The 27,947-nt window shown below is 41.2% G+C and overlaps 1 long non-coding RNA gene across 3 annotated transcripts; it reads left to right on the top strand.

Moving 5' to 3' along the window:
• Positions 1–503: 503 nt before the first annotated feature.
• LOC115336349 lies at positions 504–27,248 on the top strand. 3 transcript variants are annotated; one of them, XR_003921727.2, is made up of 6 exons: positions 504–2,622; positions 4,199–4,244; positions 6,297–6,427; positions 11,302–11,767; positions 12,757–12,829; positions 27,144–27,248. It is a non-coding gene; the product is annotated as an uncharacterized LOC115336349 (long non-coding RNA). The 3 variants fall into 3 exon arrangements; XR_003921725.2 differs by lacking the exon at positions 27,144–27,248 and adding an exon at positions 17,715–24,398; XR_003921724.2 differs by lacking the exons at positions 11,302–11,767; positions 27,144–27,248 and adding an exon at positions 17,715–24,398.
• The last annotated feature ends 699 nt before the right edge of the window (positions 27,249–27,947 follow it).

The following is a 27,947-nucleotide window of genomic DNA, read 5'->3' as shown; positions in this document are numbered from 1 at the left end:
CCGTGCGGCTTTCAGGCGGCGCAGCGGGTTTTGCGGCCGGCGGGGGCGGGGTGCCTCGGGGCCCGGCCGGGGCTGAGGGGGCTGCCCGCCGCCGGGGCGGGGGGACGGGGACGGGACCGGGACCGCCGCGGCGCAAGGCTGCCCCCGGTACCCGCGCGGTCGTTGGCCCTCACACGGCGGAGCCGCCCCCCCCGCGGCGCTCCCGCCACGCACAGCCTGCTCCTGCCGGGCGGAAAAACCTGTCAGGCGACGAGAAAACGCCCGGCCCGCCCCGGGGTGATTTCAGCAAGCTGCTGGGAGGCGAGGGGTGTGGGGCAGCGCGTCTGAGGTAGCGTGGCGCGGGAGGCCTTTGGCTTACTGGTGGTGCGTGGAGAAGGGAGCTTGGTGTTTCCCGGTAGCCCTTCAGCACGGGGTTTTAGACTTGCCTGGAATCTCCCTTGAAACGCCTGTCAAACCACACCTGCCTTCTGTGTTCCTTTTGCGCTGCATTCGCAAATAGACAAACACTGCATTTGATCTGCCGTGGTAACGTTTGAAGTACAAAAAGGCACCTGAACCCTTTTGTAGGGGAAGTGACAACCTCCCCTGAAACACATGTGCTGTTTTTTTCCTCCCGTGGCTGATACAATCTCGTTATTAAAGCGTCCCTCACTGGAGCGCAGAGCCACAGGCTCCTGAGTTTCTTTGGGAAATATTTCATGCTTTAATACCTTACCTAGTAGAAGGCACTTTATCCTTCCTCAGCCTACATTACCATTTTGTTACATTGTACTTTCTAGATCAATTTTCAATGGCCACCTACAGCACAGTAAGCCAACTTTTAACAAATGGTGTACTTCTCACCTGTACCCATTACTTGAGTGGAGATGTGCAATTGCAACAGATGCAGTTTCTGCTCTTCGTGTTCTTTTGTTCTTTCTGTCACTCTGGGCTAGTAACAGCAATGTAAACTGGTGTTTCAGCCTAAGGGCTAACTCAATCATCTCGTCATTATACTGGACAGCAAAAGAACAGCCTTGTCCCCTTTCTTTATATTAGATCACATCTCTCTGTCTTTCATCTCCTTGTAAGCATTTGATCTGTTTCTAATTTCAGTCTTTCATCTCTGCCTCTCTTATTGGGTTATATTGTTCTCCAGATAACCCTGAAAAATGGAGGATGCTCCCTGTCCACCTGTCCATCATCAACAGTGTTTTTCTTTTTTTTTTTTTTTTTTTTTTCCCTCAGAGCATAACCATGTCACTTTTTCCCCTTCGGCACAGCTTTGGGAGAGGTGGGAATGGTGGAGCAGGTGCATTTAGAGAGGCTATTGATAAAAATGCTTATGGCCACACAGATTTTGCTTACAGCAGTATTCTCACAGGTCTTATCAGAAGTGGAGCTGCTCTGATAACTCCAAAGCAGTCACAGGAGATACTCTGGCTCAGGCAGAACCTAAAGGTGTAGGAAGAGATAGGAGCTGTATTTTGTTCTTCCAAAGCCCAGAGGAGTCAGCATATGTCAATATAGACAAATTGTACTTTTATAAGTACTAAATATGGACAGAGTCACTGGACCGGAGGGGTTCGTGTTTCAGCTCAATATGCTTAGTACTTGGGGTAAAAGAGATGTGTCAATTGCTCACACCCTTATTTTCTTCCAAGAAGATATGCAAGTAAATACAGCTAGCAGCAGGTACTCTCAATCCTCAACATGAAAGATAACGAAGCAAGAGAGTTACTTACTATTTATATTGGTTACTGCAGTGCAATCAGCTGTGGTGGTTTGGGTAAGCCAGTTGTGCTGCATTCTTCTGATACTGTGTATTGTCAAAGGATGGGGCTGGGTCCCATCCTGTACTGGGGAATTAAAACTATATTGAAATGCATGGGACAGTTTATTCTCCCAGTACTAGCTCTTCTAAATTTTTTTTTTCCTGTTATAATAATAAACTGTGTACCTGTGTCCCATCAGAGGAAGAAAAAGACAAAAGTTCCAACATTTCTGTTCCTTCACTTCTGTGGATATCGTGTCTTGAAGTATTTCTGCACCTGAGAAAGTCAGACCTGATTATCTATGACACCGATGCAGGAACTGTAAACTTGTTGCAGCCAGATTTTTTTACCCATGTTTACTTGAGAAGTGTGACTCCATGAGCAAGCAGTTTCCTGCATGCGTCTCAAACATTGGCAAATACATGTTGCTTCAGTCAGAGTTGCTATGTTAATTTTGTCATGCTTGAAGTGTATTGCATTTTTAGAAGAAAAAAATGTAAATTTCTAAGTTATAAACCAGCATTTTTCTCTCCTCTTTTATCCCAGATATCTCCCCCAGTGTGTTCATTAGTTACAAAATTCTGGCGTAACCATAAGAGTACATGTGAGATATTACAAATGAGTCCAATATTAAGCAGATTATTTTAGTCATTTGCATATTTCAGATGTCTTGGTTAACACATTGCACAGTAAGTTTATGTTCTTGCACTTTTAAGAAACAACATTGTATCACCTATGTCACAGATCCTTTTATAGGGTAAGCATGACAAAAATTTGTTCACACAAGCATGAGAATGAAGTTAAGGGCGTTGCTGAAGGTCACTGCAAGTCAAGTCAAGTAATGCACAGGATATTGATCATCTGACAGGTAACCGTTAGACTATACTACTCATCTCAAATTACTGCAGTTTACTTTTTTAAATAAAATTGAATTGCCACTCATCTTTCACCTATCTGCGAAGACTAGAATTGAGGATTCCCTGTCTGTGGGAACAACTGAGAATACTACAGGCACCTAAAGCCACATAGGATGTTCAGTGAAATATTTTGCTTTTGTTGCTTTTATCCACTGTTTCCTAGGCAACAACGAACTTTGAATATGGGTCCTGACAGATAAATGAAAGAGAAATACAGTCTTTTTAGTGTAAATACTACATATACAAGCATACTGTAAAGAGTTGCTTAGTATAATGGAACACTATAAATGGAATTTGTTGGTTTAGTCCTCAATTTGCCTGATGTTTTTAATGGAATATATAATTGGAGGACTAATAAGGTATTCTTCCAGAAGATCTTGTAGCATCTTCTTTCTTGTTGCTGGAATGGATGTTTGAACCTAATGTCTCGACCAAACTCCAATTTGTGTAATTAGGTTTGGTCAGCTCAAGATTCTTCTTGCATACCCTAAGCTGCTGTGTTGTGTTGTACACCATGTGCCTGCAAAATTACAGAGGTACTTTGTTCTGCCCCAGACCTGGCTGAATTTTAACTGTGCAGACAGATCTTTTGGGGATAACCAGAGGTGACTATCCCCACACCCATTTTCTCCTTTTTTTATCATCATGAACATCATAATCGCATCTAGCTCTCACTCTGAACCAAGATCCCACTGTGCTACACTCTGTATAGACACAACTCCAAGCAGTCCTTGCCTCAGAAATGTGCTGATGAGGATGCATGGAGCAGGACAGCAGATGGATATAGACAGGCTGGTAAAGGAGTTAAGGAGTAGGGAGTTAATGAACTGCTACTGATCAGTGAGATAAATAGTGGTCTCAGCACACCAATATATTAGCCACTGACACATTTCTTGCATCCAAATTGGGCATACTACCACCAAGAACTGAGCATGGTCTTTGGTTGTAGCTCTGACATGTTTATGGGCAGGACTATGGCCAAACAACAGGACTAAAACCAAAATGCCTGTCTCAGTTACTCTATCCCATTGATGCCCAAGGACTGTAAAGAGGGGCCCTAATTTAAATGGAAAAGGGCAGGACCGAGATATGGGAGGTAGAAAGTCACGTGAGGAACGGGTATCCCAGGGATACAACTGGGACAGCAGAAAGAAATGGAGAAAACAGAAAGAGAGACTGTGATTTAATATGGAAGTACAGTAGACTGGCAGGTTAAGAAAATTGGGTGGAGAATTGAGGAAGTGAAGTCTGGGGGTTGTTGAGCTGTTGGTCCTAGGCCTTGGAGAGGGCTAATATATGCAATGAAAGTAAAAGGGTATTAAATCATCTGTGTTGGATCTTGGAGGGGAGTGGAACTGCCCAGGGAGGGAAATGGTAGAAGTTTGCATGAGCTGGGCAAGAAAGTACGGGCTAGAAATAGAGAGCAAGGATTTAGGAGTCAGTGTGGAAAGACTGAAGCAGAAAGAGTCAGTTTCAAGGGAAACGGGCAGAGGAGCTTAACACTGACCTACTGGATTTCTATTTCAGGTCAGGAATAAAATTCATGACTTCTGAATCTTCCCAGTCCTCAGAGGTAAGCAAATAGTAGTGAAATCCACTTGCAAGGGCATGGCACTCAGCTTAGCAGATGAAAACATGCTAGCTCAGTTATTTCTCTGCTAGTACAAGTCACAAAAGTCTGTAATTAGGTCTTGTCTAGGACCGAAGTGTCAAGCTGACATCGTGTGATTGAGTTGCTAGGGAAGAATAAAAAAATAGGTCAGTTTTTGTTCATTTTCTGTTAAAAATTACTGATAGAAATCCTCGTTTAAATAATTGTTAAGGCTGCAAAATCAAGTATTCATTCCAAAAATACCAGAATGAATGTTGCCTGAACAACTCCAGTTCATCCCATACTTCCAGTACACGTTATGGTCATTCAGAAGATCTTTGCCATATGCAGTGTACAGTGTTGTAGGAATGAATCAAGATTATACAATAAAGGAAACATACACAGAACCCTTGTGATTCTTGCTGGAGATGGAAGTTGTGTGGTAGATCACCATTGTTGTCTGAGTATTGCTCACGTTTTTTAACAATTTACACCTCTGAGAAGTCGCTAGATTTGTTATTAAGTTGGGCCTTGGCTAATAGCTTTTGTTGGTTTTAATTGTAAACAAGCTTGATTCATGCTCTTGGAGTTTGGTCAGCTTTTTAACTTACTGGTAACACAAAGAAATGTGGGCTCTTTGATGGTTCTTTTCTTTATGACATTTGAACAGTATGTTGTTTCTCTTTGGGGACATATTGGTCCTGGCTATTCACCAGTTGCTTGACATTTTCTTTGCTTCCTCCATCTTCTTAAGAATTCAACAGGATTTCTTCATTTTTGTTATGTGTGCAAAATAAACCAAATTCTTTGTTGCTGTAGCATTTAGGAAATGCTTTGTGTCTTGTTAGTGTGGAGGATTAAAATACAGAGAACAGGATATATTTCTAGGATGAGTAATTACTTATCTGTGTTACTCTGTTTTCTTCATTTTCTATTGCAATTTATAATACAAACCTGTGTTAAAACTTTACATGTAGTTCTTTGATTCTAGTTTAGCTTTCTTTAACAGCTAGGGTAGAAACATTTTCACTTATTCACTTGCTTTAGGGAATTCTAATTATCTCTCACTGGAAAAGGGAGTGTAATGTCCTTTGGGATAAGGGAGACCAGTAGTCTGGCTTCAGGGCAAGTTTACCGTTGCTCTAAAATTCTCCAAATCTTTGAGAGCAAGAGAGATTGCTCTCCACTGTGGGTTCTTGACCACAGCAATGAGAACCTTGACAAATAATATATTTAGAGAATAAAATGCTTTCTTCTCCCCTCCTGGTAAGTCAAACAGAAGAACAAAAAAACCCAGATGAATTAATTTTGCTTAGAGCATTTCAAAATACTTTCCAGCTGAGATTAAACATGGAAAATTCTCAAGGCTTAATGTGGAAATCTTGAACATATAAATACTTCCAAAATCTCATGTATAAAAGGTTGTTATAATTAGAACTATTCTGAACCCTCAGTTATGATTCACTAGCAAGTGTCTGCTGTAATACAGGTAATCATAACTAATGAATAATGGAGACTCGCAAGAAATAAATTTTAAAGGTAAGGGTTTGGTATTTTTCTCCAGAGGTCCCATGCTCTAAAACTCCAATTAGTGTTTTCTGAGTTGTGGTTATTGTCAACAGGATAGAGTTATTGGAGACGCCTAGGGGATCAGTAGTCTCCTCTTTAACTGTCTAACCTGCAGCTGGTATTGCCTGGTGGTCTCTCTTAGTTACATGTGAGGGGGGGAACCCGAGCTGCTGCACAAGCACCCAATTCATTCCCATGATGGCCACGTCCAGCCCTGAGCACCTCTGAAAAATGGACTGAAGAAGGTCAGAGAAGACTCTAGAAGAATTCCCTCTCTGTAGATTTCCTGATGAAGAGTTTACATTAGCAAGGTATTACGCATCTCCATAATTTTAAATGGCAGCACAGTGATGAATGCAAATTTTTTTACAGCCTTAAGTATTTTGGTGACTCAGAACTTGACAAAAAGAAGGAAGGAGGAAGAGAACAGGAAAGTGAAACTATCATCAGTCTCTTGTCTTGCAGAGTGTAAACATCAAATTAGAAGAGTCAAGGACAGGTCCCATGAGATAACACCAGAAGAGAAGCAAGTATGGTGAAGAGAATGGGAAGAGAGAATGGGTCGGAAAAGTTGCACAAGGCATAGGAGGAAAGGGGTAAGCATTGTAGATTGAAGAAAGACAAAAACTGATGAAGGGAGGCTGGCAGAGGAAAGGAATAGAATGGGAAGGAGATTAAATTAAGAGTAAAACAAACGAACACACAAAAAAGTAGGAATTAAGGAACAAGTAGATTTGCATCTGTTGTGGTTTAACCCCAGCCAGCAACTAAGCACCACGCAGCCGCTCACTCACTTTCCCCCCACCCTGTGAGATGGGGAATAGAATCGGGAAAAGAAGTAAAACTCATGGGTTGAGATAAGAACAATTTAATAGAACAGAAAAGAAGAAACTAATAATGATAATAGTAACACTAATAAAATGACAATAGTATTAATAAAAGGATTGGAATATGCAGGTGATGCACAATGCAATTGCTCACCACAGGCCAACCGACACCCAGTTAGTCCCTGAGTGGCGATCCCCCCAGCCCCACTCCCCCCAGTTTATATACTGGACATGACGTCACATGGTGTGGAATACCCTGTTGGCCACTTTGGGTCAGCTGTGCTGGCTATGTCCCCTCCCAACTTCTTGTGCCCCTCCAGCCTTCTTGCTGGCTGGGCATGAGAAGCTGAAAAATCCTTGACTTTAGACTAAACATTTCTTAGCAACAACTGAAAACATCAGTGTGTTATCAACATTCTTCTCATACCTAACTCAAAAACATAGCACTGTACCAGCTACTAGGAAGACAATTAACTCTATCCCAGCTGAAACCAGGACAACATCCTTCCTTCCAGAAATCCTTCAGAGGTCAAAATATCTCCATAGACCTCAGTAGGAGGTCTGTTTTTTTCTCCCAGATTTATCTTCTAAATGATATAAAGTTTTGTTTGGTATACTGTAGCTTAGAGTTCATATGCAGCACAAAAAATGATGAACCTCAGTACAGTGGTGCAGACTATGGTTTATAAATGTCCATGTTTACAGTTCTGTGAGCTATGAAATGACCAAATAATTGTGATTCATCTGGTCTTTAGAAGTTATTGGACTTTGCCTCAAAGCAGGGATAAGGTTATTATTGTGATATTCCTGGAGGGATTTTTTAAATTACATTCATTGGTTGGACAATAGCATTTGTCTGAGTTACAGTTTTTATAAATACAGTTTTCTGATTTCTGTAGTTCACCCATGGGTGGTGATGGTGGGTGTTTTAATGAGTATGTTCCGTAGTACTTCTTTTCCTGAACTGGACTAAGGAACTTTCAGCATTAATTTTCCATTAGGGTGGAAGAGTATCTCCCTTCAAAAAAGCAACTACCTCATTTCGACTAAGATGAAAAGAGTTTGTACTCCTCTATAGTGCCAGAGAATGGTTTCCATCACAAAACATATGTATGTATTGGCAAACAAAACAGGCAAATATCAGACCTGTACGGGAGAAATATATTTTGCTGGAGATTTTCTAAGAAAGTGTCTCCTGTTATTAGGTTCGTGCCGATTTCAGGCAATATTATTCTGTACAGTTTTTCTGAAGAAGTGGAATTGATCAAAGAGCCTCCTGCTTCCGCTGTCATTTTTAACCTACCAAAAGTAATTCACAGTTCCCCTATTTTGAGCAATAACTTGGGTAATTATGTAAGATATCCTACCAGTTCTGGATCACACATTGCCCCATGTTTGTATTGTGTATCCCTTGGCTAGAAATGAGGAATATATGTGCTTAAATATCATGGATTCCACATGCGTATTTTTTTAACAGTGCCTCTTATCACAGCAATTCATTTGTTAAAACAAGTTATTTCTTGTTTTTCTCTCATTGTTTGTGAGTTCTTTAACACTGGGATTTCATGAAGTGTTCAGTATTTGACAGCATAGAGACTAAACTCTCCAAATGGCAGCAGAGGTGTGTAAAAACCTGTTTCCTAGGATGAGAGAAAAAATGCTGAAAACTGATGAGGCGCTGCAGTTGAATTTGAAATAGTGCAAAATTATGTCTAGCTGATGGGTGTATATCATAGTTCCAATGTTTTCTTAATGTGATTTGAGCTGGACACATTTTCAAGCAAACTGTACATCCATATGTAAAATGAAAAGGCAGAAGCACTTTGAAGTCTTACTGTGAAACGCTCAATGCAATCAGGACTATGAAACCAGCAAAATATAACAAAAAGTGTTTATCTTCCTTTACAATTACATTAGGATTGCTAAAAAGGCGGGGGGGAGAGAGAGAATTTTTCTCATTGATCATTCAAATAACTCACATGTGAACAATAGTGCTCTAACCAAAAGCCTGTGTCTGGAATGGAAATCCTCTCCCACACCCTTCCAGGCTGACCTTCCCTCCCCCCATCTACCATAGCTCATATTTCAGAGCTGAGCTGGTTGCCAGCATACTGTAAGCTGCCAGGAGGAACACATTATTTGCTCAAAAGAAAAGCAGAGGCGCAACCATTAACTGCCCCTCATGCCTGACTCCCTACAGGACCAGACATATTTCTACACAGGGGATGAGCTTCCTATTCTTCATAGGTACAGCAAATCTCATAAAAACCATCACACATGCCGACCTACACAAGGGCTTTATCATGATCAAGAGGCTGCATCTCCTCCCAGAAAGCTAAGTAGGTCATGGCAGCTGACCTGTCCCTGTATTCTCATGTGATTGAGTCCTACAGCCAAATCCAGATTGTTGTTCTCATGTGATTTAGGCAATCTGTTCACATCTGGTAGGCAAAGAAGACATGGGTCAATAAAACCAAAGTTTATAAAAGGACATCAAGATTCCGCTGTTGCCCTTGGGCATAGGACATTTAACAGCAGGTCTTGCCTCTACTAAGAAATGTTTATTAAGATAGTTACAAGTGTGTACCAGCAGACTTTGCAAGTGGACACGCATCAGTAGTGGAGTCCCTTTTGCCCATCCTCTGAACAAAACCAAACTGGCAGCAGTGCCCCTTGCACTGTAGTTGCATCCATTCTTAGAATGTTTGGCTCTGTGGCACCATTAGTCATGGAGACTGGGAGGGCTGGATTTTCTTTAGCTTTGTCAATCAAACTTTAAGAAATTAGGAAGAAATTAAAAATGCTCCAATTTTACAAAAGTTTTATAAAAGCCAAGAATATTTTTGCTTTTCTTCTCCTCCATCTTATTTTTGGCAATAAATATTTACTCACTACTAATCATCAACCATAATTACAGCATTTGTGTCGATGTATGCACACTGTGCTTGGAATATATTTTGATTCCCAGATAGATTTTACTTTTATCTGCGGGAGGACCTTTCCATGGAATTAGGTGTGATGAGGCAAGGAAAATTACACAGAAAAATGGCTGGACATAGTGAGATGATGGCAAAATAACAAACTCAACATTAAACATTCATAAATAGATTAAGTAATTAAGCCTAATGGCATTGGCTCCTATACAGGAATTTTTATTCAAATAACCATACAAATATGTTTTTTCCCCCAAAATAGTCATATTTGTCCAATAAGCATTCTTTATATCATGTCATCATGGAAAGCATGGAACAGAGAGAGTTCCCCCTACCAAAGCTAGGCATTTTAGGGTGACACAGGGGAAAAAAAAAAAAGTCAAGGGCTGTCTGTATAAATGAAATATTGTGAAACAAGTTAGGTTGTAAATTTAAGAGCACAACAGCTATTCTGACCCCTTCCTAACATGAAGAGCACCCATTCTGTCTTCAATTTTCTGTGTTATATTGGCAGGTAGACAAGCTTTCAAAAATATGTTTGTTTTAACAGCACTTCAAAGTTAATGTGAGTTGGGGGAGGCAATGAATTTAAAAGTGCAATAGCTGCTCTGAAATAGCTGCACATGGATATTCCTTATTCAGAACAGAAGTATTCACACATGGACTTAATCAGGAAAAGCTTCATGTGTAAACGAGTCTTAATAAAGTATTTACTTAGAGTCTAAGTGACAAAACTTGACAGTCAAAGGGCAGTTTTCATTCTGCTTAGAAGCTATAAAGCTGAATCTAAGCAAGGTTTTTGGATAAGAAACTAGACCAGACTGTCCCTCAGCTCACTTAGAGCATTAGGTGGGCATGGTGTCTGAGAGGAGGTCTGTAAGCCATCATTCTTTTTTCCCCTGTCTCTGGACCCAGCTTAAAGCTAGAGCCATCCGTTTTGTGACTGAAAGAGGTCTGAGGGTGCAGTTAACCATGGAGGAGTGGTCTTCTAGGCATCAAATAGCCAGAGATCCTGGAGCACAGTTCACACATGTGGACCAGGCCTGTGTCCAGAAGTATCGAGTCATGAATGTCTTTGGCGTGATGTACTTGAGAATATTCAGTGTCAGTGCCGCCTGCCAGCCTCAGCAGATCAAGACAGTTTTAGAGAGCACACAAATTTGGGCTTGTATGTACAAGTTTCCCATTGCCTTTATCTTTTTTGCTCTTTATTCTTGAAGGAGGGACTCTTCTCAGCACGTGGGGAGGGACAATCCCATGCACAGATCGTTGTATGGGAAGGCATACAGAGGAGCCTTCTAACTCGTGTGCCTCGTCTTTTTTCCAGCTGGGGAAGAAGACATTGTCAGTTCACGGTTGCCAGGAGGTGATGGCTACTGTGGCAGAAATACCCACAACTCCAGGGGTGTTGCGTCTGGGCCAGCTAAACCTGTTAAACAAGTATAGCAGCTCCCACACATTACCATGCTCCAGAGCTGCTCTGGAGGCCTCCTATCCTTGGTCTGCAGAAATGCCTCTGCACAGTGCTGGTTTTGGCCTGTCCCTCCAAAAGCGCACGGCAGAAGTTGTTAAATTTTGTTTCTGATTTCAGGTTTCAGTGCCAAGGGATGGGGGAAGTGGTTCCTTATCAATAGAAATGCCGCTAAGCACTCCTTGTGGCTTAAGCTCTTGCCATCTCATATTTTAATTGAAACCACATTACTGTTACAGCTACCAATGAAGGAATGGGTTGAATGCATAGAACTTCATTCCCTGGTACCAGCAGCCAGTTCAGCTGAACATGGACCTTGTGCTTACAATCTCTTGAAAGAGGCTCCACCCTCATCAAACCAGTCCTGCCTAGATGCCTTCTGAGACCGGCTGCTGCCCTCCCCCACAAGAAGCAACTGGTGCTGGAGTGTGAACATTTGTACACCACTTTTATCAGCCTGGATGACTAATCCTGTCTCTATGACAGTGCTATGGAAACAGTTGTTAGGAAAACAATAGAGCTGCTGGTGACCAGACCCACGTGCAAGGCTGGTGTGGTGGGCCAGGCGCAGAGCTCTTCAGGATCTCAAAGCCTCGTCTGACACAGCTTCTCCCAGTGCTCCCACAAACAGCCAGCACTTCAGCAGGGGACCCAAAGCAGTCCTTCCAAATACTGTTTTCTCAGCATCAGATCCTGACCCTCAAGGTGTTTATTCCTCCTGCTGCTTCTCCCTTGCTAACGCAATTTATCCCTCCCCAGTGAATCAGTACAACGGTGTGTGGAGCTCCACTGTTAATTAGGTCATTGAAAAGGTGGGGAAAAAAACACAAACCAACCAACCTATTTCCCCCCTGTAAAGTTACATTTCCAACTAGTAATTTCTGATGTGGTGTAAAGTACATGTCCGTAAAGGGCTGTCGTGGTTTAACCCCAGCTGGTAACTAAGCACCATGCAGCCACTCACTCACTTCCCCCCCCAGACCCAGTGGGATGGGGGGGGGGGTGGGGAGAATCAGACAAAAAAAAGGTAAAACTCATGGGCTGAGATAAGAACAGTTTAACAGAACAGAAAGGAAAAAACTAATAATCATAATAATAACAATAATAAAATGACAATAATAATAGAAGGATTGGAATACACAAAACAAGTGATGCACAATGCAGTTACTCACCAACCAATACTCAGTTAGTTCCCAAACAGTCATCCCCACCCAGGCTAACTCCCCCCAGCTTATATACTGGGCATGACGTCACACGGTATGGAATACCCCGTTGGCCACTTTGGGTCAGCTGTGCTGGCTGTGTCCCCTCCCAACTTCTTGTGCCCCTCTAGCCTTCTTGTTGGCTGGGCATGAGAAGCTGAAAAATCCTTGACTTTAGACTAAACATTTCTTAGCAACAACTGAAAACATCAGTGAGTTATCAACATTCTTCTTACACTGAACCCGAAACATAAGACTATACCAGCTACTAGAAAGAAAATTAACTATCCCAGCCAAAACTAGGGCAGGGTTTATCAGCACAGTGAAAGCAGTGGCAGACAGCTGGGGGTAGGAGCAAGCAGCTGACCTTTGCAGCCCTGTTAAGCTGACTTTAGCCCCAAAGCCAACCTGTGGTGTGATGGTACAGCTGATGTTGTTCTCCCCCTCCGGTTGAGTGTTAATAATACTAGAATAAGGTACTTTTTCCTGCAGGTGTTTTTGAAAGAGAACCTTCTGCCTTCGATAGATCACTGACAATGAAAGTCTTTGTCTACCCTCAGAAGAGGTGGGTGTGGGTAGGAGCATATGAACTTTTATACCCACTCTACTTCCTCCTTCTCCTTGTGGTTCTTCTCTGAGTCCACAAGACCACTGCTAAAGCAAAAAGCAGTTTAGTTTCTGTGCTCTTGCTGTAATAGGCCTTCTACTACAGAATGCCAACACAAGGACTGATTAGTGCCCTGTGAAGCAGAGGGATATGAACACTACTTTCTCAGAAAATAACTGTCAGCTCATTTTGTACAAGCTGCCGAGAGCCACCAGGCAAATGAATCACTTTCATTCACTCCTAGCCTAAGAACAGTTGGAAAAATCTGGGTGACAGATTCTGCTTTATTGATCCTTTTAGTTTAGTGTTTTTTAACACCTGTGAAATGCTTATCCTGCCTTTTCACAGTAAGAGCACAAGAAAATCTCTTTATTGTTCCTTTCACCTCTTGGTGTTCATCCTCCATGTTCTATTTGTTTTTCTTAGCCAGCTGAGTCCCATTTCCTCCCTGTGCTGTTCTTCACCTTCTTTCCTCCCTTCCCCCACATCTTAATTACCATATATTTCCTTCAGGGTTTTTTTTCTGCTCCTGTCAAAAATTATAGCAAAAAAAACCCCAACAAAAATCCCCCAAATTTTGACAATGTTGAAAAAAAGTGTGTAACTTCATTTGCCAACCCATAGTCCCCAGAGAGAAAATGGTCTTGCCTATAAGACAGAAAAACACTTTGACAGAAACAAAACAGAAAGCATCAGGAAAAGATGGGGTCTAGCAAGATGTTTCTCTGAGCATCTACAGCAAGGAAAGCATTACTTTGGTAGATTAGAGTGGTTTAATTTAGTATGCTGTCTTCTATAGTAACCAGTTAGTTGCTTCAAGGGAAGGTACAAGATGCAGACTAACTCATTCAGAAAAAGTCTTTTAGCACTTCCCATGCTCCCAACAGAGCTTGCCTTCACTTGACTTTACCTCAAGTTAACTAATGGCCATTTAACTTGAGGCACCTGATATTTGTAAAGGTTAATGTGTACACTCTTCACACAACTGATCCAGGTTCTAAAAGTTTATTCTTTAAGGTAAGACTGTATCTTCATTGATAAAAAGGGGTTGTGCATGTGTGTATTCATAAAATTTCTCACTGTGAAACTCTAGTGGAGACAAACACATAGACAGCATCTACTTCACTATAGCTAGATAAGGTCAACATTATGCTCTAATACAGTCTTTCCACTCAGGCTAGTTGTAACATAATAAAAACTACAAGGCTCCGACCTTCCTGGGATTTCCTACCAAGATGGTCACTGAAAAGGAAAAAAAATGTAATTCTGTCTGTAAAAACCACAAGCTGCTACTTGCTTTTCCCTGGAATCTGTTCAGGTTTTTTTCCTTCCTTTTTTACCATTCTTGAATGATGACTCATGGCAGGAAACGGAGCTGCCTTGTGTCCTTGTGCAAGAGCCAGAAGGCATACATAGGTCAACACACCATGTACAGAATGTCCTGCAAACTTGAATGGAATGCACTCCACATTGTAAGTGCTTACACTTGCAAGCATTCATCAGTACTGAGAGTACTGGTGAAACACTGTGTCCTGGAAAAAAAAAGGGAAATCCAGCAGTAAAGAATAGCGCCTGGTAGGAAAGATCTGGAGACTTCATTTTTGAGAAATAAGCTACTTTGCTTCTGATTACTGTTTGCTAAGTTGTCTAGAGGTGCAGAAACTGAAGAACACCATGAAGTTTAGGTGATGTGAAAATTCTGATTAAAAGTAAATACATTTTAAAACTGGGTGGTGACCCAAATAACTTCTTCTACTGTCCAGCTCTTTCTGTTGCCTTGTACACCTTCGCTGTATGACAGATAATTATCTCTGATTCATAGAGAGTTACAAGCTGTATGTGTTGAAAGGTTCTGTCCAGACACTAGTCAGAAGCATCTTCCAACAGTATCAGCCGTGATTCACGTGGAAAACGACATGGAGCCTAACCATGAGGATAAAAAAAAGTTTAAGATTTGTTCAGATCTGTAGAGCACCAACAATATAATCTGTTTTGCTATTTCACTTCCAAAAAGCCCCAACATCCACTTCATGCTACAAGCCATGCATGGGGAACTTAAATAGACTTCTGAGGACTTTACAGATAGCTGACATTGGGCTGATAGAAAGCTGGTTACTACTTTAAAACGACACAGAAAAATTGACATCTATGCAGCCGATCTCAAAGTTGTTTTTTCCAAGTACTGCTCCTATATGTGATTCTACTATGTCAGTTATTGCAGCTTTTTACAATCAAATTTTCCTGTTTCTCAAATTGTCTTTCCATCAGTACAATAGTAGGTAAATACAAATTAGGGAAGCTGTGATTCTGACTGTGCATAAAATGGTAAGTTCACAAGTTCAAAATGTATACATTTCCCTGCCAGTAATCTCTCTCTGTTGAGCTGGGAATAAATATAATACCACTTAATTATGGTGATCTTATGCTTTACCCTCCCAGCTCTTTAAGCTCTCCTGGGACCATTTAGGAAAAATTCTACCCCTCCTACTATGCATTCAGCCCTCCAGGGCCAGCAAATTTAGCTACCCTGGAACTGGTTGTCAGAAATAATTTCTCATCAGAGAGAAATGCGTTTTTAAACAATCCTTACGCTGTAAGGAACCAAAATCTTATCTGCCCTTCCTCTTGCCAGCAAAACTACAAAATATTGATGGATAAATTTTGGACCTTGAATTTTTCCACAGTGAGACAAGATGGAAGGCCACCCTGTAATGATGGAGGAGCTACATTGCTATGATGGGAAGTGTATGTGTGCATGTGTGTGTACAGACACGTAGCACACAAAGAGCATGAGACTGAACAGAGAATGGAGAGATGGAGCTTCTTGTTTTCCCCACAAAAATAAGTTCTGTAGCTGTTGTGCCTCAGTGTACAGGAGTAAAGGAAGTAAAGTTGGAAACACTGGGAAGAGATGAAGCCTGACTTAACTTCATGCTTTTATACATCAGTCACAGAGAGAGAAAGGTCCAGATGAAAATAATGCTGCAGGTTGTTGTTTGACATATTCAGTATATTTCCCTTGCAGCAGCATTGAAACTGTGTCTTTGTTAGAAAATGCCAGTTATCAAATGCACACAGTTTCCCTGGGAAACATAAGTCACATCCAAAGGTCAGGAGACCTCTATTTAGGCTGCAGATTTTACCTCTCTCATCTGAGGGGATAGGACTGTTTGCTTTGGACTGGAGAGAAGTCACACAGAGAAGGGTATGAAGAGGGTCAAATGAACTATGCAGAGGCAGAAATGAGCTCTGTATTGGAAAGAAAAGGTTTCAGCTGGGGTCCTTGGAGAAAATTATCCACCTCAGCTCTTTCAGCTTCACCCAGTTAGGTTTCTTCTTGTTCATCAGCCCTGTCAAGGAGAGGCATCAGATCAGTGAATTCCTTTCAGCTGTGTCTTTCTCTTACCCCAGCCTCATCCTCTGCAGGTTGTGCTTGTGCTGGATGGGGAACAGATTTCATTGCATTGTGCGATGGAAAGGGCTTCCATCTGGTTTTTATACTGTAAATTCTGAATTCTATGTAATTACTTTGGCACAGGCTTTAAAATAGATCCATATAGCTTTGCAATAGATTTCAACAGCTAAGCACCATTTCTCCCATGCTGTTAGTTAGCCACAGGGTATCTCAGCCAAGGATATCTTGAAATTGTAGCATGATGTTTACTTGTCATGCTCTGGTGCTGTGTGAAGATGAGCTGTTCGGATTTGGCATTGCCAGCTGAGGACCTGAGCATGCTAGGAAATTGTGTAGGTTTTGGTTTTGACAATTTCTTCCTCATCCTGATAGGTAATCTCCATTGGTTAGTCTCCTGACTGTCTTCAGATACCGTTAACAGTTCAGGAACAAATATCTCCCAGAGCATTCAGCTGCAATAACACAAACTTCTCCCCTTCAGGTGTCTGCCGACAGCACAGAAAGAAGAATCTGGGGGAAACAAAAGGCAAGAGGTTTGAACCCTGGCTGTTAAAGAATGGATATAATTTTATTTTCTTCAGAATTCTCCATATTTAGAAGAGGCTCATCATAACACCATTTCCATCAGAAAAATGAATAAAACAAATTTTTTAATCTGTAAATCTGCCAGCCAGTGTTCCAGATCCTGGGGGCGGGGGGGGTGTTAAGTATTTAAGATCACAAAATAGCCTGATTTTAAACTTATCCATAGTAAATTAAATAGCACTTAGTTCTCAAAGGCAGATTTTCAAAACAACTAAAGCTATGCAAAGTACCTAAATAAATGGCCAGATCATGAAGTTTTGGGGATGCTGGACACTGGGTGACTTTGGAACTGTGGCCACTTGTGACCAGAAGTAATTATTATCAGAGAGTTGTTTCTTTCCCTGTGCAGAACAAGTTAGGGACTGTAAGAAGAATAATTATTTTATTTCATGTCCACTGGAATAGGTCGAGAAGTAACAAAGTGGAAAGAGAAGAAGGTAGTTTTGTATTAAGAATGTTTAACAGTTTTAGAAAAACTTTTCTAAGTGTTAGGATAGATATGTACTGAATGAATTCCAATTGGAAGGCTGTGAAATACCTGTCCTCTTCACTTGTCAGCTTTCTGGCCATATTGCTGAGATGCGGATATGAGGTCAGCAAGTTTGTCCTTCATCCCTCTCTCTTCCTTGGAGCTTTATCAGGTGCTCAGCGGATGACAGCCTCTATCTATTAGGAGTGCCGTATGCACGTGGAAATAAAGAAGAAAAAACCACAAAAAGCTTTATTGTCCAAATACTAGGCTGAGTGCCAGCAAGGATGAAATTTGCTGTTCTTTTTCACTTTTTGATGATTCCTACTCCCAGTTTGAAGTGCACTTGAAAAGGACATTTTTTTCACTTGCAGGTCATTTCTACGGGACTTTCAAGCCTATACAGATTTGGTATTCGCTTAGAGAGCATCTAAGGAATCTGCAGCTGTGATTGTAATTGCATGCTCAGACCTGCAGGCTCTCTGGGTGGAAGGTGTTACTTGCGATGCATTTCAGATGGCAGAATGGCTTCATTCAAAAGTCACTGGTCTTTTGGGAAATATGCATTATGCTGTTTGCAAGGTCGAAGTCTCTAGCTGAATTAGCAAGAACGCACTGTGAGCAACCTAGAAAAGGTAGCATTTGTCTTGTGAAGCATTTGCCAAAGTTTAACACACACACAGCAAAGATATACATAGATGTAAGTAAAATATAAATAATTGCAGTGAGTGCCTTATAATGCATTCAAGGTGTTCTACTTTTCTCAGTTTGCATTCTAAAATGTGAAAGGTAAATAAATGGACTGTAAGCAAATTTATTTTTCCTGTTGGTTTTTTTCCTGTATTTTTCCTGTTTCTACACAGTCAGAGGTTGCAGGATATATCTCTGGGAAATGAGCCTATTGAAAATGTAATTCTTTGGTGCAGACAGCTTTTCATGCACTAAGATGTGCAGACAGAACCTGGGGATGCAGAGACACGTTTAACTGTTCACAGTGTGACAGTGCTAAAGCACTATGAGGAATGAGGTAGCTTAGCTCTCTCTGTAAAGTCATATGATAACACAGCAGGTAATGCTAGATGAGCTCTGTGTACCAGTTTCAGACTGGGTCTTCACCAGGTTTCCAGGAGTATCTGTAGCATCTGGATCTCTACTTCTGGGCTACACATTGACAGAAACCACCTCATTAGGGGCTGAATTTGTCTGGATACTTTGTGAAGCCAACTTCAAACTTTATAGAACTTCTGCTGGGGTTTGCTGATGGCCTTTGCTGTAAACATTGAATTTCTTCCATGTAGTATGGGTGATCATGTCAATAGCACCAACAGAAGTGCTGGTGTTGCCCTTTCCCTTATTGCAGTACTGCTAATGACCCTTTGCTTTGTAGTGCCCCTAGTCTATGTCCCATAAATACCCCTCCTCCAGTGTTAGCACTGCCAACTGCTTGCAGGTCTTGGTATTTCAGAAGCTGCTCAGCTAGGATTGGATGTGATCCTCTCTCAAGAGAACAGGGATCTATCAGGAGGATCCTGATAGGACTGTATTGAAGCACAGAAGGAGAGAAAAGTGTGGCCACTCTAAGGAAGTATGTACCCTTTTCTGCATATACTTGTAAACAAGTTGTAACTGCAAACACCTGCACTGCATGGTGCACTTGCATTTAGAACAGGAAGGTGGTATCAGGTCAAGTCGATTTGAGGACAGAAGCTATACACAAGTAAACGGAGAAGCTGATCCCAGTGCAGAGGAATGCTGGATGGAGAGCAATAGGCAGCAGAATTGCTTATCTGAAACATATATGGATTGAATGTGACCTGTTTCCTGCAGGGCTCTCATATGTGCAGCAGTGAAACAGGTGAGAAGACTCAGTGCCAGCTTCTTGGATATATTTGTCAGTGCTGCTGTGGGAAGCAAGAAACCACCAGGGAAGTTACACAGGTCTTTTCTGTGTTGGTCATCAGATGTAATGAGGTCATTCCTTCTCGATATAATCTGGCAATGGGTATACAGCCATTTCCTGAAACTATATGAGTCATATTGACTCATTAGTTTTCCTTTGGTTTTCTTTATAAAGAATAAGTGGGTTCTAAGGTGAAGAATAAACACTCCTGAGGCTATTGTACTTTCATTTTGGCTCACTGGTCTGTTTTTAAATGTCTTCCAAGTCTTTCCTTTGTTAGCCATGTTAATTCAAGAGGAGTCCATTGATGTTAGATCCTGGGCATCATTACTCTCACTACCTTCCAGAACTGGGTTTGGTTTTTGGTTTGGGTTTGTTTTTTCCTGTCATGTACATTCAATGATTTCAATGTATCTTCTTTTTTTTTTTTTTTTTCCCATGGGAAAATAAAATCAAATAATTCTTGCAAAGCACTTCTTTGGAAGGAGATAGACAAATCACATTTTTGTATTATCAAGAGGAAGCTGCTGGCTTGACCCCAAAAAATATTTCTAGAAAAAGTGACTTGGATTCAGGTAGACATACAGATAATGTCACAATATTTCTACATTCTTAAACGGATCTCACCTCCTAAGCACTTACACTTTTTGTTGCCTACAGTACAGCAGTCTCAAAATTTAAAATATCTTGTCATCTGTTTGTCTGTTTAAGATCAGAAGGCAAATATAATATCCAGTGATCAGCTGGTAGGATACCCCAGCATAAACATGGTGCAATTTGCCCTTGCATTCCAGTTTCCCTCTTCTCTACCTCTTGATGTTGGATATTTATAAAAGTGAGCTGTTCATATTTAAGGATCTTATTTTGGGTTTCAAGTTAATCAGTTCTCACCAGCTAGCGTGCCTATACAGGAGACCGCCAAGGAAAACCCATTTGCTTCAGTAAAAAGACTAGATTTTTTTTCTTCCTGTGCTTTTAATTTTAATAAGTTTGATAAAAAAAGGACCTTGAAGTACTTTAAAAGAGGGAATGATTATGTGATTGTCCTGCACTATTCCACCTCAGACATGGTTCCATTTCAGAATAAGAGTTTTCCTGCATTAGAAGTTACGCATTGTAATCATCGGTCTGTGGAGGAAATGAGTTATTACACGTTTGTTGTAACATTCCTCAGTTGTCTACGCTGTTCATACCAACAGCATTACGTATTTATGTATGCCATCATAAAACAGACCCACCCATGCAATAATTATTACCATATGAATGTGAGACACTTACTGAAGGTCCGCTTAGGAACATATGGGTCTGTTCACGGATGAATATATATATGGTTGTATAATGGTCGTAAATATTGCTAAGCCTTGCTTGGTTCAGGTACTTCGAAGATACATGTTTTCATAGGTGTATTAACCTGACTTTAGTGCATGCAGGTAAGGTAAACACAATAGTACATAGGCTTAGAGGTTAATTGACTGACTAAGCTTGGTAGCTTACAAAGTGAGTCTTCTTGAAAAGTCACTAATGAGAGCCTCATTCCAAGTATTTAATATGGCCTTGCCATACTGCTATGCAGGCATGCAGTTATGGAAAGGATTTGAATATATAACCCTCCGTTTACAGATGCAATAATATAATGCAGGAGGGTATGTAGTGTGCAAGGTTGTATTAGCTTTCTTGCCTCTAAAGAGAGGAAGTTAGAGGAACATGCTGTTAAAACTGAACTATCACAACCAGTGGGATTTCACAACAGAGATGATGTTGCAAAGGTGTCCTGAATGGTAAATGCATATCTTGACTTAGCCACACATTTCTACTTTAATTACTAAATATGCAGAAGTAGAATTGCAGGGACATTGGCAAGTCAGTCCTTTTCATCTGCATTCTATTTTCAGCTGTAGCCTTGCTGTAGGACAAATATCATTATTTCACACCTCATCATTCAATGACATAGTTCCCATAGAGTCATCGTCTTCCCCACCATCACTCAGTGTTTATAGGAACTAAGCGGAAGGATAAACATTTTCCTGTAGGGACTCCACCAGAGTTTGGTGTTGGCAGACATAGTCACAGAAGTAATTTCAGTGGGCTCACTGATGATGTCATTGCACAGTACTCTCTGTTCTTAACTCTCCTAACGCTGTCTGATGGGCTGCGTCCTGTATGGCTCTCACTTCCTTCTTTCAGCAAACATTGCATTTCCTGCCTCCAATGGTCCTTCACAGCTTCTCGTTCTCTTTGTGTTTCCTGCAACCAACCCCTTCTGTTTTTCTGCCATATAATGCAGAGAGACAAAGCCACATCCTGAAACTGAAAAACCAAGACAGAAGTCATGGAACCAAAAAGATCACCTCTACTATTTTGCTCTACCTTTGTCTTTTTTCTCCTTCACATCTGTCTGACTCTTTAGATTATAAGCATTCCTTACGCTCTATAGTGAAAGTGCTAGTGCACTGTAAAAAAAATATTTTCAACAATTTCTTGTGAAGACTAATGTGAAATGTGCCAATAATAATGTGGAACATTGAATATCTTAGTCTTTCTAATAGCTTCAAACTGTAGTGACTTCTCAGTATTTCTTATAGAAAACTAATATTACAAACCTAAAATTCTACATCTTACCTATTTTTGAATTATAAAAGCATCAAACCCAAGTTTGGAATAATTTCATCATACTCAAATAATTCAATGTTTAATTTTTTAAAAAAATTTGGCATTTCAACACATGCACATTATAAACAATTGCAAGTAACTGAGATTAGAATAAAGTCACTATGTCAACTTTTAAAAAGGTGTGCAATAGAGAGTTAAAATGTTTTGTGTTTTAAGCATATGGGATATCAAAATAATCACACAGCGATTAATTACAGTGTTGTTTCAGTCCAGTTGATAGCTGGTTACAGTAAAGTCATGCTGTTTTAATGATTAATTGATGCCAATACAAATATGAAGTAACTGTACAGGTACTCCAGTTATTCCTGTTCTACGCAACACATGTATGTGTATTCTGTATCTGAATTCTACATACATGTATAGACAGACTCACAATCACATCTATATGTATGTATGTATACGTATCTCAGATGTACATTGTGTTCACATGAAGCATTGTGTTACACTATAATTATTCCCAGCCATGCTCTTTGTGGTTACGTGAATTAGTGGTAATTGTAGGATAAAAAATTACTGGTGTAACTGTGCTATAATTTCAGTGTAATTACAGTCATTGTATTATGAATTTTAACCAAATATCGAGCCTGTACTCTTTCAAAACAGAACATTTAAGTGCAACCATTGCATAAGAAAGCTGGAAACTTATTTCACTTTCTGAAAGTTTCCTTTCTCTCCCACACTAGTGCCTTTCTTGGTTTTTTTAATAATTAAAAAGACGAATCTGTGGGCAACTGAAAAACTCATATATATTAAATATGCTTGGCAGAAAAAAATTATGGAAAATTAGCCTTTTCCTTCAATTGGAGAGCTGAGAATTATTAAATCCTAACTCTGTATTTTTTCTGAAGAGATTTACAGTAAATCCAACACTTGTTGTAACACATCTTTATAAGATACTATAATAGGATGTTTTTTCCCTTTGGATCTTACTTTTAATCAGTATAATTCTAGTATTTATTATTTCCATCTGTCACTTTACTGCAGCTGCATGCAAGCCACATTCCATCTTGAAACTGAAACTGAAAGAGAAAATAAGGTAGATCTCTACACTCGTGTTTGGCCATAAAGCTGGGCCCAACACCTTTGCACTTCCAAAAAATACAATGAAATCATTAATTAGTATAAACAGGGAGGACTGTTGCTTTCCACATGAAAGAAAGGCTGTTACTTTAGTTATGCATCCCTAAGAAATGACCCATTAATTTTGCAGCTGAAGAGCAAAAATAGCTTTTAATTCCTAAACTATAGCAACGTAGCCTAGGATGCTCAGGAACTACAGCATCAGTGGTAATTTTCTTAGTGCACAGCATGGCAGCTATAGTTGAAACCCCCAGTAGCTGACTGTTTTCTTCAAGCATAGACTTCTCAGCTTCTAAAGACCAGCTGCAATAAACCCCATGGTTCAAAGGAGAAGATTGTGACACATTTTGTCCCATGCCAAGTTCCCCTTGATAGTCGCATCACAGGCTGCAGCCAGGGAACCTGCTTTTGGGAAGAACAGCACACTGGGAGACATGTGCCATGGACACAGCCTGTCATTACAGGCTCTCTCGCACTCCTCATTCACCACATCCCACGCAGAGCTGGTAAGCGTGATCTTGAGTGCCAGAGTGAGAGGAGGCAGAAGCACTGCACCACTGATGCATGAGCTATGGGTCATGTAAAATGACACAAAAAGCTGTTGAGTAAGCCTGAAGCTTCCTGAATCAGGGATCCATAGCCTGTTTATTCCTAAAATGTTTTATTGTTACTGCAAATGTCAGACAACACTGTAAAGATCTACAGGCCTGCTTTTTCACTACCCTGAAGCTTGTGACATAATTTACAAAATCAGAATTATATATTAACAAATCAGCCTATCAATATGCATGGTAAAGGGTCGGGCAGAGGAAACTCACACATATATAATTGTTTAGCACTGTTAAATAGTAAAAGAGGGCACATGCAAAAGTTGGATAGATGAAGTAAAATACAGTGCTTTCAATAGGAGAGTTGACTATAAAAATGTTACTGTTCTGTGCTTGATATTAAATGCTTTTTCAGTTTAAACTCAAGCTGAGTGTAAAACAAGGTCTCTTTACAGATGGAATTATTCTCTTCCATATATCTTATAAAGAATAGCATGCACTCTTTTCTAATGCAGCAGGCCATAATTTGACCAACTGGTGCTAGTGGTAGTGATAAACAGGGAGACAGAAAGCCAGGGAAGTTTATCACATCAACTAGAAACCAGGAATAGGATGCTACACTTCAGAAATTCTATGAAGTGTGCTCATGAATCATAAGAAGAACTTATAGCCACAGTGATCTGTACTTTACAGTAAAATTCTGATGTCTGAAGAATTTGAGATAGATGGTGCTTTTTTGCAGCAAAGGAATTGGGGGGGGTGTATTGGGTTTCCGTGGCAAAGTTTTGGTAGCAGGGGGGCTACAGGGGTGGCTTCTCTGAGAAGCTGCTAGAAGCTTCCCCTGTCTCTGACAGAGCCAGTGCCAGCCAGCTCCAAGACAGACCCGTCACTGGCCAAGGCTGAGCCCATCAGCAATGGAGGCAGTGCCTCTGGGAGAACATAGTTAAGAAGGGGAAAAAGTTGCTGTGGAACAGAAACTGCAGCCAGAGAGACGAGTGAGAACATATGAGAGAAACAACCCTGCAGACACCCAGGTCAGTGAAGAAGGACGGGGAGGAGGTGCTCCAGGCATGGGAGCAGAGACTCCCCTGCAGCCTGTGGGGAAGACCATGGTAAGGCAGGCTGTCCCCCTGCAGCCCATGGAGGTCCACAGTGGAGCAGATGCCCTGCGGACCCATGGAGAGAGGAGCCCATGCTGGATCAGGTTTGCTGGCAGGACTTGTGACCTTGCGGGGGACCCATGCTGGAGCATCTGCGCTTGAAGGACTGCACCCTGTGGAAAGGACCCACGCTGGAGCAGTTCATGAAGGACTGCAGCCTGCAGAAAGGACTTATGTCAGAGAAGTTTGTGGAGAACTGTCTCCCGTGGGAGGGACCTTATGCTGGAGCCGGAGAAAAGTGTGAGGAGTCCTCCCCCTGAGGAGGAAGGAGCAGCAGAGACAACATGTGATGAACTGACCGTAACCCCCATTCCCCATTCCCCTGCACTGCTGGGGGGAATTTGGTAGAGAAAATCAGGAGTGGGGTTGAGCCCAGGAAGGAGGGAGAGGTGGGGACAGGTGTTGTAATATTTGGTTTTACTTCTCATTACCCTACTTTGGTCGATCGGTAATAAATTAATTTTCCCCAAGTCGAGTCTGTTTTGCCCATTACAGTAATTAGTGAGTGATCTCTCTCTGTCCTTATCTTGACTCATGAGCCTTTTGTTATATTGTCTCCCCTGTCCAGCTGAGGTGGGGAGTGATAGAGTGGCTTTGGTGGGCACCTGGCATCCAGGCAGAGTTAACCTGCCGCAGGGTGAGGGGGCACTAAATCTGGGACTTCACAAATTTGCTTTTAGCACCATGGCAGTGAGTCTGCCTAGATAGTTGCTTCTAGCATGGCTCCTCATCGGCTGCTCCTTAACATACCCACTTCACAGTTAGTATGAAAGTTTATACTAAAATGGCAATTCTAAAATGCTAAACAGAAGACCTGTAGAATCAGTCTAGTACCAGGAATTCAGATTGCCACGTAGGGATTTTAACAAAACAATTAGAAAATTGTTTCCCATTGCACAGTTCGATAGTAATGGAAAAAGCTCAGAATTTGTTTCTCTTTTGGATGCAAGAGACGCAAGTTTAATCCCTGGAGTAGAATGAAACTCAAGAAGATCAAAAGGGGATACATTTTTATTTGAGATATCATAGAATCACAGAATAGTTTGGGTTGGAAGGGTTCTTTAAAGATCATCTAGTCCAACCCTCCTGCAATGAGCAGGGACATCTTCAACTAGATCAGGTTGCTCAGAGCCCTGTCCAACCTGACCTTGACTGTTTCCAGGGATGGGGCATCTACCACCTCACTGGGCAACCTGTTCCAGTGCCTCACCACCCTCATTGTAAAAAATATCTTCCTTATACCTAGTCTCAATCTACCCTCTTTTAGTTTAAAACCATTACCCCTTGTCCTATCACTACAGGCGTTTGTCTGTCCCCATCTTTCTTATAAGCCCCCTTTAAGCACTGAAAGGCTGCAGTAAGGTCTCCCTGGAGCCTTCTCCAGGCTGAACAACCCCAACTCTCTCAGCCTGTCTTCATAGAAGAGGTGTTCCATCCCTTTGATCATTTTTGTGGCCTCCTCTGGACCCACTCCAACAGGTCCATGTCCTTCTTGTACTGAGGACCCCAGAGCTGAACACAGTACTGCAGGTGAGAGGTCTCACCAGAGTGGAGTAGAGCGGCATAATCACCTCCCTCGACCTGCTGGCCACGCTGCTTTTGATGCAGCCCAGGATATGGTTGGCTTTCTGGGCTGTGAGCACGTATTGCCCATATTGCACACATCTTATGAAGCTGTTGACCTCGTTTCTGTTATGTGATGTAGAAATTGCATATGTTTAATAGTTCAGGTCTGAGTGAAGCTACAGTGGTGATAGGAAGGTGTCATACTGCAGCAATTTCTTTCACATCAGATGGAGCAAGGGCTGCACCAGGCAGTTCTAATACAGAGACTAGAACCCTGATAGGCTTCCTGACTGCTGTAATTTAGTACATCCAAAGTGCATGTCTTTCAGTTTTCACATGCCCTCGACATGTTTTTTGAAAGGACAAATGGAAAGTCAGCATGAAATCTCTGTGCCACTCAGTATTTTTCATAGCATTTATAGCTGTTGCCACTTACTACTTTCTAAACAAAACATTCTCAACTTTTTATTTTTGTTCTAATCAATGTTTTCAGACATCTCTGAACTCAAATTTTTGTAATGGTGTACCTGTTTGAGATGGAAGTATCACACCTGAAAACTATTTCATATGAGAGAATACAGACAGACAGGCTAATATTCTACTACTGTTGGTGTAATTTTTCTTCCAATTTTGTATATCTCCTCATATTTTTTTATTTTACTTTTTGTTAATTCATATTCAGTGAAGATTTACACGTCCATCATAACCACCAGATGTCTTTTCTGAGGAATCAGTCAATGTAGAAGCCATCATTAGGTCTCTGTATTATACTTTCTCATTCTTATCTGTTGTCCACATTATGAAAATTCCCTTCCCTAACTATTTTATCAAGCAGTCTTTATAGTATGAAAATGTATTAACTTTGTTAATATATGTTAGTTCACAGTATACACTGCAGTGTAATGAAGTAGGGAATTTTACTGGAGACTTTGGTATTGTTTGTGCTTAAGCAAAACAAACTAATGGCCACCAGCTCATTGCAAGGACCAGAAGGACAGCCCGACCCTGGAAATAAAGACTTTGCTTCTTGGAAGCTTAGAGCTGTCCATGGAGAATAAAAGATACCCTTAAACAGCCAAGGTAATGCCAGCATCCTAGCCTAGAATGCTGCAGAAATACAGTTGCTTTGCAAAGTTTTACTATGATTAGTGACTGGTAGTGTTGAGTTAGTGATTAGTCAAATCGTGTTGTAGCTGAACACTCGAAGGGTACAGGAACCTTGTGTAAAACTGCATTTGGGGTGCCCCAATTTGGCTGGGACACCTCACATGCACGAATAAATATTTACTCTTGTAATTCTATACTTTGCATCGTAGCCTCTCTCCTTGGTTGGCACGAGCCAGTTGCGAATTTTCATAACGTCTAGCACTGAAAAACAAAGAAAATTAACTGTCATTATACTCACATCTGGTTATCTCTATTAGCTTCCTCTGGACCTCTGTCACTTGTGACCTCGTTTGTCAGGATGCAAAGTCTAGATCTCAGCAAGTCTCCATAAACACATTCTATTTTCAGGAACGGTGGTTTACCTCTTGGCATTACTAACGCTACTGAAAAAAGAAAGGTACTGCCCTGGTGACATGCCTTTAGAAAGCAACTCCGCTGCATGAGTGGTACGCTCAGCGAGCTCCCTCTGAACTCAGCCTCCAACGAGAAACCCAAAGCTGGCGCAGGGATGTTCCA

This window comes from Aquila chrysaetos, chromosome 26 (assembly GCF_900496995.4).
Source record: "Aquila chrysaetos chrysaetos chromosome 26, bAquChr1.4, whole genome shotgun sequence".
In the NCBI taxonomy this organism is placed as follows: Eukaryota; Metazoa; Chordata; class Aves; order Accipitriformes; family Accipitridae; genus Aquila; species Aquila chrysaetos.
Note: the sequence above shows the minus strand (reverse complement) of the source record. Positions and strands in the feature narration are given on the sequence as shown.